The following is a 14,905-nucleotide window of genomic DNA, read 5'->3' on the forward strand; positions in this document are numbered from 1 at the left end:
AATAAGAAAAGGTTGCTATGCTGTTCTAGCACACGTCGAGAAAGTACAAACTGAAGAAAGGAGCATCAATGATGTTCCCATTGCAAAAGAATTTCCCGATGTATTTCCGAAAGAATTACCGGGATTACCCCCACATCGATCCGTTGAATTTCAAATAGATCTTGTACCAGGAGCTGCACCAATAGCTCGTGCTCCTTACAGACTCGCACCCAGCGAGATGAAAGAACTGCAAAGCCAATTACAAGAACTTTTAGAGCGTGGTTTCATTCGACCAAGCACATCACCGTGGGGAGCTCCTGTTTTGTTTGTCAAGAAGAAAGATGGTACATTCAGGTTGTGTATCGACTACCGAGAGTTGAACAAACTTACCATCAAGAACCGCTACCCACTACCGAGAATCGACGACTTATTTGATCAACTACAAGGCTCGTCTGTTTATTCAAAGATTGACTTACGTTCCGGGTATCATCAAATGCGGGTGAAAGAAGATGATATTCCAAAGACTGCTTTCAGAACACGTTACGGTCATTACGAGTTTATGGTCATGCCGTTTGGTTTAACTAATGCACCAGCTGTGTTCATGGACCTTATGAACCGAGTGTGTGGACCATACCTTGACAAGTTTGTCATTGTTTTCATTGATGACATACTTATTTACTCAAAGAATGACCAAGAACACGGTGAACATTTGAGAAAGGTGTTAGAAGTATTGAGGAAGGAAGAATTGTACGCTAAGTTTTCAAAGTGTGCATTTTGGTTGGAAGAAGTTCAATTCCTCGGTCACATAGTGAACAAAGAAGGTATTAAGGTGGATCCGGCAAAGATAGAAACTGTTGAAAAGTGGGAAACCCCGAAAACTCCGAAACACATACGCCAGTTTTTAGGACTAGCTGGTTACTACAGAAGGTTCATCCAAGACTTTTCCAGAATAGCAAAACCCTTGACTGCATTAACGCATAAAGGGAAGAAATTTGAATGGAATGATGAACAAGAGAAAGCGTTTCAGTTATTGAAGAAAAAGCTAACTACGACACCTATATTGTCATTGCCTGAAGGGAATGATGATTTTGTGATTTATTGTGACGCATCAAAGCAAGGTCTCGGTTGTGTATTAATGCAACGAACGAAGGTGATTGCTTATGCGTCTAGACAATTGAAGATTCACGAACAAAATTATACGACGCATGATTTGGAATTAGGCGCGGTTGTTTTTGCATTAAAGACTTGGAGGCACTACTTATATGGGGTCAAAAGTATTATATATACCGACCACAAAAGTCTTCAACACATATTTAATCAGAAACAACTGAATATGAGGCAGCGTAGGTGGATTGAATTATTGAATGATTACGATTTTGAGATTCGTTACCACCCGGGGAAGGCAAATGTGGTAGCCGATGCCTTGAGCAGGAAGGATAGAGAACCCATTCGAGTAAAATCTATGAATATAATGATTCATAATAACATTACTAATCAAATAAAGGAGGCGCAACAAGGAGTTTTAAAAGAGGGAAATTTAAAGGATGAAATACCCAAAGGATCGGAGAAGCATCTTAATATTCGGGAAGACGGAACCCGGTATAGGGCTGAAAGGATTTGGGTACCAAAATTTGGAGATATGAGAGAAATGGTACTTAGAGAAGCTCATAAAACCAGATACTCAATACATCCTGGAACGGGGAAGATGTACAAGGATCTCAAGAAACATTTTTGGTGGCCGGGTATGAAAGCCGATGTTGCTAAATACGTAGGAGAATGTTTGACGTGTTCTAAGGTCAAAGCTGAGCATCAGAAACCATCAGGTCTACTTCAACAACCCGAAATCCCGGAATGGAAATGGGAAAACATTACAATGGATTTCATCACTAAATTGCCAAGGACTGCAAGTGGTTTTGATACTATTTGGGTAATAGTTGATCGTCTCACCAAATCAGCACACTTCCTACCAATAAGAGAAGATGACAAGATGGAGAAGTTAGCACGACTGTATTTGAAGGAAGTCGTCTCCAGACATGGAATACCAATCTCTATTATCTCTGATAGGGATGGCAGATTTATTTCAAGATTCTGGCAGACATTACAGCAAGCATTAGGAACTCGTCTAGACATGAGTACTGCCTATCATCCACAAACTGATGGGCAGAGCGAAAGGACGATACAAACGCTTGAAGACATGCTACGAGCATGTGTTATTGATTTCGGAAACAGTTGGGATCGACATCTACCGTTAGCAGAATTTTCCTACAACAACAGCTACCATTCAAGCATTGAGATGGCGCCGTTTGAAGCATTTTATGGTAGAAAGTGCAGGTCTCCGATTTGTTGGAGTGAGGTGGGGGATAGACAGATTACGGGTCCGGAGATTATACAAGAAACTACCGAGAAGATCATCCAAATTCAACAACGGTTGAAAACCGCGCAAAGTCGACAAAAGAGCTACGCTGACATTAAAAGAAAAGATATAGAATTTGAAATTGGAGAGATGGTCATGCTTAAAGTTTCACTTTGGAAAGGCGTTGTTCGATTTGGTAAACGAGGGAAATTAAATCCAAGGTATATTGGACCATTCAAGATTATTGATCGTGTCGGACCAGTAGCTTACCGACTTGAGTTACCTCAACAACTCGCGGCTGTACATAACACTTTCCACGTCTCGAATTTGAAGAAATGTTTTGCTAAAGAAGATCTCACTATTCCGTTAGATGAAATCCAAATCAACGAAAAACTCCAATTCATCGAAGAACCCGTCGAAATAATGGATCGTGAGGTTAAAAGACTTAAGCAAAACAAGATACCAATTGTTAAGGTTCGATGGAATGCTCGTAGAGGACCCGAGTTCACCTGGGAGCGTGAAGATCAGATGAAGAAGAAATACCCGCATCTATTTCCAGAAGATTCGTCAACACCTTCAACAGCTTAAAATTTCGGGACGAAATTTATTTAACGGGTAGGTACTGTAGTGACCCGAACTTTTCCATGTTTATATATATTAATTGAGATTGATGTTTACATGATTAAATGTTTCCAACATGTTAAGCAATCAAACTTGTTAAGACTTGATTAATTGAAATAGGTTTCATATAGACAATTGACCACCCAAGTTGACCGGTGATTCACGAACGTTAAAACTTGTAAAAACTATATGATGACATATATATGGTTATATATATAGTTAACATGATATTATGATAAGTAAACATATCATTAAGTATATTAACAATGAACTACATATGTAAAAACAAGACTACTAACTTAATGATTTTGAAACGAGACATATATGTAACGATTATCGTTGTAACGACATTTAATGTATATATATCATATTAAGAGATATTAGTACATCATAATATCATGATAATATAATAATTTAAAATCTCTTTTGGTATTATAAACATTGGGTTAACAACATTTAACAAGATCGTTAACCTAAAGGTTTCAAAACAACATTTACATGTAACGACTAACGATGACTTAACGACTCAGTTAAAATGTATATACATGTAGTGTTTTAATATGTATTCATACAATTTTGAAAGACTTCAATACACTTATCAAAATACTTCTACTTAACAAAAATGCTTACAATTACATTCTCGTTCAGTTTCATCAACAATTCTACTCGTATGCACCCGTATTCGTACTCGTACAATACACAGCTTTTAGATGTATGTACTATTGGTATATACACTCCAATGATCAGCTCTTAGCAGCCCATGTGAGTCACCTAACACATGTGGGAACCATCATTTGGCAACTAGCATGAAATATCTCATAAGATTACAAAAATATGAGTAATCATTCATGACTTATTTACATGAAAACAAAATTACATATCCTTTATATCTAATCCATACACCAACGACCAAAAACACCTACAAACACTTTCATTCTTCAATTTTCTTCATCTAATTGAACTCTCTCAAGTTCTATCTTCAAGTTCTAAGTGTTCTTCATAAATTCCAAAAGTTCTAGTTTCATAAAATCAAGAATACTTTCAAGTTTGCTAGCTCACTTCCAATCTTGTAAGGTGATCATCCAACCTCAAGAAATCTTTGTTTCTTACAGTAGGTTATCATTCTAATACAAGGTAATAATCATATTCAAACTTTGGTTCAATTTCTATAACTATAACAATCTTATTTCAAGTGATGATCTTACTTGAACTTGTTTTCGTGTCATGATTTTGCTTCAAGAACTTTGAGCCATCCAAGGATCCATTGAAGCTAGATCCATTTTTCTCTTTTCCAGTAGGTTCATCCAAGGAACTTAAGGTAGTAATGATGTTCATAACATCATTCGATTCATACATATAAAGCTATCTTATTCGAAGGTTTAAACTTGTAATCACTAGAACATAGTTTAGTTAATTCTAAACTTGTTCGCAAACAAAAGTTAATCCTTCTAACTTGACTTTTAAAATCAACTAAACACATGTTCTATATCTATATGATATGCTAACTTAATGATTTAAAACCTGGAAACACGAAAAACACCGTAAAACCGGATTTACGCCGTCGTAGTAACACCGCGGGCTGTTTTGGGTTAGTTAATTAAAAACTATGATAAACTTTGATTTAAAAGTTGTTATTCTGAGAAAATGATTTTTATTATGAACATGAAACTATATCCAAAAATTATGGTTAAACTCAAAGTGGAAGTATGTTTTCTAAAATGGTCATCTAGACGTCGTTCTTTCGACTGAAATGACTACCTTTACAAAAACGACTTGTAACTTATTTTTCCGACTAGAAACCTATACTTTTTTTGTTTAGATTCATAAAATAGAGTTCAATATGAAACCATAGCAATTTGATTCACTCAAAACGGATTTAAAATGAAGAAGTTATGGGTAAAACAAGATTGGATAATTTTCTCATTTTAGCTACGTGAAAATTGGTAACAAATCTATTCCAACCATAACTTAATCAACTTGTATTATATATTATGTAATCTTGAGATACCATAGACACGTATACAATGTTTCGACCTATCATGTCGACACATCTATATATATTTCGGAACAACCATAGACACTCTATATGTGAATGTTGGAGTTAGCTATACAGGGTTGAGGTTGATTCCAAAATATATATAGTTTGAGTTGTGATCAATACTGAGATACGTATACACTGGGTCGTGGATTGATTCAAGATAATATTTATCGATTTATTTCTGTACATCTAACTGTGGACAACTAGTTGTAGGTTACTAACGAGGACAGCTGACTTAATAAACTTAAAACATCAAAATATATTAAAAGTGTTGTAAATATATTTTGAACATACTTTGATATATATGTATATATTGTTATAGGTTCGTGAATCAACCAGTGGCCAAGTCTTACTTCCCGACGAAGTAAAAATCTGTGAAAGTGAGTTATAGTCCCACTTTTAAAATCTAATATTTTTGGGATGAGAATACATGCAGGTTTTATAAATGATTTACAAAATAGACACAAGTACGTGAAACTACATTCTATGGTTGAATTATCGAAATCGAATATTCCCCTTTTTATTAAGTCTGGTAATCTAAGAATTAGGGACCAGACACCCTAATTGACGCGAATCCTAAAGATAGATCTATTGGGCCTAACAAACCCCATCCAAAGTACCGGATGCTTTAGTACTTCGAAATTTATATCATATCCGAAGGGTGTCCCGGAATGATGGGGATATTCTTATATATGCATCTTGTTATTGTCGGTTACCAGGTGTTCACCATATGAATGATTTTTATCTCTATGTATGGGATGTGTATTGAACTATGAAATCTTGTGGTCTATTGTTACGATTTGATATATATAGGTTAAACCTATAACTCACCAACATTTTTGTTGACGTTTTAAGCATGTTTATTCTCAGGTGATTATTAAGAGCTTCCGCTGTCGCATACTTAAATAAGGACAAGATTTGGAGTCCATGCTTGTATGATATTGTGTAAAAACTGCATTCAAGAAACTTATTTTGTTGTAACATATTTGTATTGTAAACCATTATGTAATGGTCGTGTGTAAACAGGATATTTTAGATTATCATTATTTGATAATCTACGTAAAGCTTTTTAAACCTTTATTGATGAAATAAAGGTTATGGTTTGTTTAAAAATGAATGCAGTCTTTGAAAAACGTCTCATATAGAGGTCAAAACCTCGCAACGAAATCAATTAATATGGAACGTTTTTAATCAATAAGAACGGGACATTTCAGTTACCGGGGAACCTTTTATATTCATCTTATTACCAGCAGACGTACCAACAACCTCGTTGCTCTTTGGGCTTAAATCCCTCCGACAAATCACTACATTTATCTATTGGAGTCTCATCATATTCTCATCTACATCTTGTAACGAGAACTGCCATACCAATTACCAGGAATCAGCAATCAGTACTTTGAAAACTCACAGCATATCTACATCAACAGTTATATGTATGACATTTATCTCTTAGAATTATGATCTTTCATTCTGAAATTCTGAAAAGCACTCGGTCTACAAATCAATACATTGAACTTTGAAAAAAAAAAAACTGAATGAAGCAGCAGAAACTGTAGGCAACCGGAAACAACCTTAATCGATGGAAGTTGATGATAAAGAATTGTATGTTGGCAAAGCTCAGAAAAAGTTTGAAACTGAAAAACTGATTGAGCAAACTATGAAGGAAGCCGTGGACAAATCACAAAGAATAAGTTTGACTTCAAAGAATCTAAATGATTCAGTACCTGCTGAAGTCATTAACGAATACCTTGCTTTTGACTCTAAACTCTTGCGGACAAATTTTCTTCATCATCCTTCGATATTAGAAATTCCAAGATATCATCGTATCTTTCAATATAAATAACCTCCATATTTCTGAAGATATTTTCATAACTATTCTTATCTGAAATCATTAATCTATTCGTGCTATTAGTGTTACATCATATAGAAACTGTTAGTTTCTATATTCTGTAAACTTTCAAGTTTAAAATATGAATGTTATTGAAGTAATGTTGGGAACTGATGCATGAGTTAGTATAATATAATGACACTTGATCAACGTGATTATATTACAGTAAGTCATGCTGAGTATCTAAATGGAACATGATGATTCACAGATTATAACGTCATCATGTGCCATGTTATATAACTCTTTCATTCTGCTTAACTTCTGAACATATCAAGAAAGTATATTCTTGATAGTTCTATTCTCAGTGAATCTGGTAATTTGACAAATCAAATCGTGCTATTACATTCCTTCCTATTTAGAACATCAACAATGTTCATTCTAAAACTTATATTTGCGAATTCTGGACCATTACAAGAGATGCCAAATCGCCAGAAGAAGAAACGAAGGGACAAAGCTCTGAAATAGAAATTGGAGTATAAGTCGCAACAAATAGGAGGGAGTATTAACTGTGAATGACAATGATTATAGGAAACAGAAATGGGGACAATGAAATATAAGGGAAGATATAAAGCCCGATAACAACGCATAAATTACAAACCGTGTATATCAATGTTTATCGCAACATAAAGACACGGGAGAATTAAAAACACTATAACCCCAAGTGCGAAGTAGAAGAAAGCGGATTCCTCCGGTGGAAGTTGGAAAAGGAGAATGATTGTTGCAAAAGTAAGGATAAGGACAAGAATCAGAATTAGATTAAGCATTTTCACAATCTTTTGGATGTATGAACTAAGAAAGAAAGTATAGGAATGGTGAGAAAAATGGAACGAAAGAATTTAATTTATAATGAAAATATCAGACAGAGTAATCGAGGCAGATCACCGTATTTAATTATAGAGATCTTAATTTCCTTATTCGTCGAAGAATCAAATCTCTCAGATTTCGAAGATTTAATTAAATCCCTTGAATTCTGGTATTCAATCGCGACTACGTCAAAAAAAAAAAACAATTTTGGAAAAATCTCCATTTCTTCATCTCGATCTTTTGTGATAACTTCATTTATACGTTTTAATTAATCGAATCATTTTATCCATGTTACACAATAATAATAAAACTCTATTTATCAACTCATATTCATCATGAAAACATTTTATTGTTAACCATGACCACCTCACTCAAATTTCCGGACGAAATTTCTATAACGGGTAGGTACTGTGATGACCCGAGAATTTTCGACTAAATTTAAACTTTAATCTTTATACAATTCCGACACGATAAGCAAAGTCTGTAATATTGAAGTCTCAAAAACTTTGAACTGTGTTCATGTATACATTGACCTTGACTAATCCCGACGATTCACGAACTAATATGTAAATAATTATGTGAATATATATATATACATAAGATAATAAAATAGTTATAAAACTGAAAACTATATATAAAGATATATAATTTCTCTAAACAATTATTAGGTATATGAGATTGTATATAAAAAGTCTAAACATCATATGTTATTATAGATTAGTGAATATTGTATAACATACAATATTAATAGATTAAATGAGATTACAAGTTAAAAATATAATTATTATACAAAAATTATTAACATTACTTCATTAAGATTATTAATGTTAATATTAACATCAGTATTATTAATATTAATATATTATAAATATGGAAGTTGATATATTTAAATTGTTATAAAATTATTATTACTAATATTATTATTGTCATCATTAATATAACTATTATTACACTTAGTAACAAGATTATGATTTTGGTCATTATTATTATCTTTATATTCATTATTATTATTATAGTTATCATAAAAATAAATACAAATTTATTAATATTATCACTAATAATATTATTATCAATGTTAAAATTACTATATTGATTTTTACTATTAGTGTCAGTATTATTATTATAATTAATATTGAGAGTAATATTATTATTGTAGTTATATATATAAGATTAATTATGATACATAAATTTAGATATATATACATATATATACATAATAAATATATAAAAACAGATAAATATATATATATATATATACTGAATTATACAGATACGTTTATGATATATATATATATATATATATATATATATATATATATATATATATATATATATATATATATATATATATATATATATATATATATAGATATATAGGATATTAATACTTAATAATATCATTATGTGTATTAATACATAAAAATCAAAAATCAGAAAAAGGGATTTGGATTCAGATGAACGTACCCATTAATCTGTACATATTTTTGTTTCTATCTTCAAGTTGTTACAAATAAAAATCAGAAATCGTACCTTCAGTTTCCTGTCACTTTCTATTTTATTTTTTTCTTTAAACTTCCTGTTCCTGATGGAAGCAACTGTCGACACAATTGCACTACAAAAGAATTGAAATTGATTTCCTACTGTTATATGAATCTTTCACTAACACATTATACATATAAACACTGTAATTGGTGAATGGAAGAGGGAGACATAAAATAAATAAAACCCGGTACCCCTGTTCTTATGCCATTTTACAAAAAGCTTGATTTTAAAACGATTATCAAAATGTAAAAATGCAAATAGGATAGAAATCCTCTGGTGAAGAGTTCTGCAAAATTTCAAAACTCAATTTCTAATATCGACTTCAAATTTTGGAAGTCAAATTTTTTTTTAGAAAAAGTCGAACATTGTTCTTCATTGAAATTCCAATTCAGTTTTATGAATTAAGTGAAATTGAGGTTTGAGAAAGATTATAGGAAAGTTTTAAAACATATTTCGTGTAGGAATCTTAAGCTAAAACGTTCTTAAAAATCAAAATCAATATTTTTTTTATACCGTGACTATTACAGCGGTTTTTTTTTTCTTATTTTTTTTTGTTTAATTTTCTGTTTTCTCGTTTTCTGTTAATTCAAACCTTCTTCATAGACGTTTCTGTTCCATTTACAAGATACCAATCTTAATTTAAATTAGCTATTAGGGTTATGGTTGGTCGTTTAGAATTTTGATGTTGAAGAAGATGGATCGAATAAGTAAGGGTTATATAGATATGGTAAGCAAATCAAAATAGAAAGATGATACAGAGCAGACGGTTAGGGGAGATAGTGGTGAACGAGGGGTCGCGGGTTCGAGTCTCGGCATGGGCGGGTTACTACTTCTTTTTGTTGCTTTTAAAGGTAGTTCAATTATTAACTTATTATTATTATTATTATTATTATTATTATTATTATTATTATTATTATTATTATTATTATTATTATTATTATTATTATTATTATTATTATTATTATTATTATTATTATTATTAATATTATTATTAATATTATTATTATTATTATTATTATTATTATTATTATTATTATTATTATTATTATTATTATTGTTATTGTTATTGTTATTGTTATTGTTATTGTTATTGTTATTGTATTGTTATTGTACTATTATTAAGTATTAGGAATATTATTGTTATTATTATTATTATTATCATTAGTATTAGTAAAAGTATTATTTATATAATTATTATTATTTTAGTATTAATATCATTGTTAGGATTTTGATTATTATTATTAATTAATATTATTACTACAAGTATTATAATTATTAATACTATTATTACCACTAATATAAGTAATTACTATTATTATGATTAAGATTACGAAATGAAGTTATAGAAACTCTTATTATTAATTTAGAAATTTAACATGAAAATCTTGATTATAATTAACATAAGTATTAATATTATCATGAGTGATGAAATTGCTATAATAATTATTATTAAGTATTATGTATTACTATAAAAATTATTATCTTCATTATCATCATTAATAAACTTTTCATTAAAAACTGTTATTATTATAATTATTCTTATTGTTATAAGTACTATTATTATTACTATCGTTACTTTTATCATTTAATGATATCATAAACATTATTATCATTATTATTAATACTAAGTATTATCATTATCATTTTTATCATTATAAATATTATTTTAGTATCATTATAATAGTTATCATAATAAACAATATATATATATATATATATATATATATATATATATATATATATATATATATATATATATATATATATATATATATATATATATATATATATATATATATATATATAAAGATATATTTAATAATTATGACATAACAAAATTTTAAATTAAACATATGAACGAATATATAAAATATACATATTAATAATTTAAATATAATAAAATTAATAAAGTTTTATATATATATATATATATATATATATATATATATATATATATATATATATATATATATATATATATATATATATATAAAGTTGATTGAATACAATTATGTATATTAATAAATATACAAATGATATAGGTTCGTGAATCCGAGGCTAACCCTGCATTGTTCCGTTGTTCAATATAGTCATATGTATTTTCACTACAAAATACATTAGGTGAGTTTCATTAATCCCTTTTCAAATGCTTTTGCAATATATAATTTTGGGACTGAGAATACATGCGATGTTTTTATAACTGTTTTGCGAAATAGATACAAGTAATTGAAACTACATTACATGGTTGAATGATCGAAATCGAATATGCCCTTTTTTATATAGTCTGGTAATCTAAGAATTAGGGAACAGACACCCTAATTGACACGAACTCTAAAGATAGATCTATCGGGCCCAACAAGCCCCATCCAAAGTACCGGATGCTTTAGTACTTCGAAATTTATATCATGTCCGAAGGAGGATCCCGGAATGATGGGGATATTCTTATATGCATATTGTGAATGTCGGTTACCAGGTGTTCAATCCATATGAATGATATTTTTGTCTCTATGCATGGGACATATATTTATGAGAACTGAAATATGAAATCTTGTGGTCTATTAAAATATCGAAATGATTGTTATGATAAACTAATGAACTCACCAACCTTTTGGTTGACACTTTAAAGCATGTTTATTCTCAGGTACGAAAGAAATCTTCCGCTGTGCATTTGCTCATTTTAGAGATATTACTTGAAATCATTCATGACATATTTCGAAAGACGTTGCATTTGAGTCGTTGAGTTCATCAAGATTATTATTAAGTCAATTATAGTTGGATGTATTATGAAATGGTATGCATGTCATCAACTTTCAATGAAATGAAATTTTGTCTTTTCAAAAACGAATGCAATGTTTGTAAAATGTATTATATAGAGGTCAAGTACCTCGCGATGTAATCAACTATTATGAATAGTTTATAATCGATGTGGACTTCGTTCGGATGGATTAGGACGGGGCGTTTCAGTTGGTATCAGAGCGGTGGTCTTAGTGAACCAAGTCTGCATTAGTGTGTCTAACTGATAAGTCATTAGGATGCATTAGTGAGTCTGGACTTCGACCGTGTCTGCATGTCAAAAGTTTTTCTTATCATTTTTGTTAGAAATCATTTGTTTATCATCCTTAGTAAATTACCTGCTTATTATTCTTAGTCTAGACACATCTTATTACATTGACTGCATGAATAATGTATAGATAAAATTCATATCTTAGCGTATCTGCTAATTCATATCTTAGCGTATCTGTTATTGTTATCTTTACCTGACAGCTTCCGTAGATTCCTCCGTAACTTATGAGATTTTAGTATTACATATGCATATGTAAATTATGTATTGCAGGATACTAATCTACATCCTATAATCTATTTCTTATCGAAAATCCTTCATCTGATCGTACGAGATGAATCCTTCAACTAGTTCGAGTCCCTCGGATTTCGACAGCTATTCTGATAGTTATCCCGACAGTTATTCCGAATGGATAGTCATCTAAGCTCCGGAAGCAACGTCAGCAGAATGAATCAACCAATCATCCATCCCCAATTCATCTGATGGATTCGTAGTCAACTTAATCAATGGAGACGCGCAGAAAGCGATCCCTTCCATTAACCGAATTCACCTTTTGGCAAAGAACCTGAAGCACTTACCGATGAACCTGTTCGAAACACCATCTTTTCTCTCATTTCCAGAGTATCTCGCTACGATTATATACTATACCAAATTCTCGATTATATTTATCCGCTAGTCCTAACCGAAAATCACCCCGGTGTAATAGAAGAAGTCAACGAGCTTCGCGCTCGGGTAGTGGCTTTAGAGAATATGGTGCGAAGGTTACAAACACCAGCAGCAGCACTAGCAACATAACCAGTACTACCACCAACGCCAAAAGTACCATACCACCGCCAAGAACAACCGCATCGCAAACCTCAACTTCACAATCTGTCACGCGAACATCAATGTCATACGCACCATGGATACCAAGGAGTACCAACAACAATGAACGATGAAGTATTGATCCATAACTTCATTAAAGAAATATTCAGCGAAGAAGAAATATTCTGCGAAGATTATGTGGTTTCTAAAAGTTTTAGAGATTACTTATTTTAGCTCAAATCAAAAATCAAATGAGTTTAATATTATATTGACTCATTAAATCCATAATTACGTCTGAAGAAAATATATATGTATATATACTTTCATAAAGATTGTGATTAAAAATTCTCTTGTACAAACTGTTAATGGTGAAAATATTTTAACGGGTAGGTAATACCCGAGAAATATTTAGATCTCACGTTAATAAGTTACACTGTATATTCTTCAATTCAGATTCAGCAGTCATTAACAACACTGCTTAAATTCACACATACACATATCCGTCTACCACAGAATAACCATTTCCATTCAAATTTCATATTTGGATTTTGACCTATCAGAATCCAACAAGTGGCATAATGAAGAAATAATGGACACAATAAAAACTGATTAGAAACAGACTAATTAACAATATAAAATTTTATTAAGAATCCACGCTAACAAAATCCTAGATAACTGTTCCTAGTTAACTGTTTATTCCGTATTACATTTTATTTTATCGCAATTCATTTATCGCAATTTAATTATCGCAATTTATTTATCGCAGTTTATTTATCGCAATTTATATTCTCGCAATTTTATTTATTGTCATTTAATTTCTGTTATTTATTTTACGCACTTTAAATCTCGGGACACGTATACAAGGTTTTGACATATCATATCGACGCATCTATATATATTATTTGGAATCACCATAGACACTCTATATGCAGTAATGATCGAGTTCTCTATACAGGGTTGAGGTTGATTCTATAATAATATATATACTTTGAGTTGTGATCGAGTCTGAGACGAATACGGGTCACGATACATATTAATTAATTCGAATTTTATATATTAAACTGTATATGAATTATTGGACTGTCAATGTGGACTATCGACTGTGGACTAATAATATTGGACAATTAAAATGAATTACAATATTGATTATAACATATGAAACTAAACATTTCTTCAAGTTTGCCACTTGATTTCATCTTAAACCTCATTTGTATCTTGACAATCCCAGTCTGCGTTCAAACCTTTCATGATTATTGAAAACACCTCAATCGAGAGGATGAACCAACCACACTTCAGCTATGGAAGGAAGGATTTATACATATAGTTATGCACCTAAAAAAAAAATAAAAAATTCTCGGAATCTGAGTAAATGTTAACACGTATCTATGCTAATTCCTTTGGCGTTGTTATTAACAAAAATCAATTTGCAATTTCTTTCCAAATTAGCCAAAATTGTCACAGCTCCAGCAAGTTAACTTCGACTTTTCAGTCGGACTAGCCTTACTAAAACCTTGATATATATGCGTACTCTTTTATTGTTACCGGGGTATCTTTTATATTCATCTTATTACCAGCAGACGTACCAACAACCTCGTTGCTCTTTGGGCTTAAATCCCTTCGACAAATCACTACATTTATCTATTGGAGTCTCATCATATTCTCATCCACATCTTGTAACGAGAACTGCCATACCAATTACCAGGAATCAGCAATCAGTACTTTGAAAACTCACAGCATATCTACATCAACAGTTATATGTATGACATTTATCTCTTAGAATTATGATCTTTCATTCTGAAATTCTGAAAAGCACTC

Source organism: Rutidosis leptorrhynchoides, chromosome 4, assembly GCF_046630445.1.
Source record: "Rutidosis leptorrhynchoides isolate AG116_Rl617_1_P2 chromosome 4, CSIRO_AGI_Rlap_v1, whole genome shotgun sequence".
Classification (NCBI taxonomy): Eukaryota; Viridiplantae; Streptophyta; class Magnoliopsida; order Asterales; family Asteraceae; genus Rutidosis; species Rutidosis leptorrhynchoides.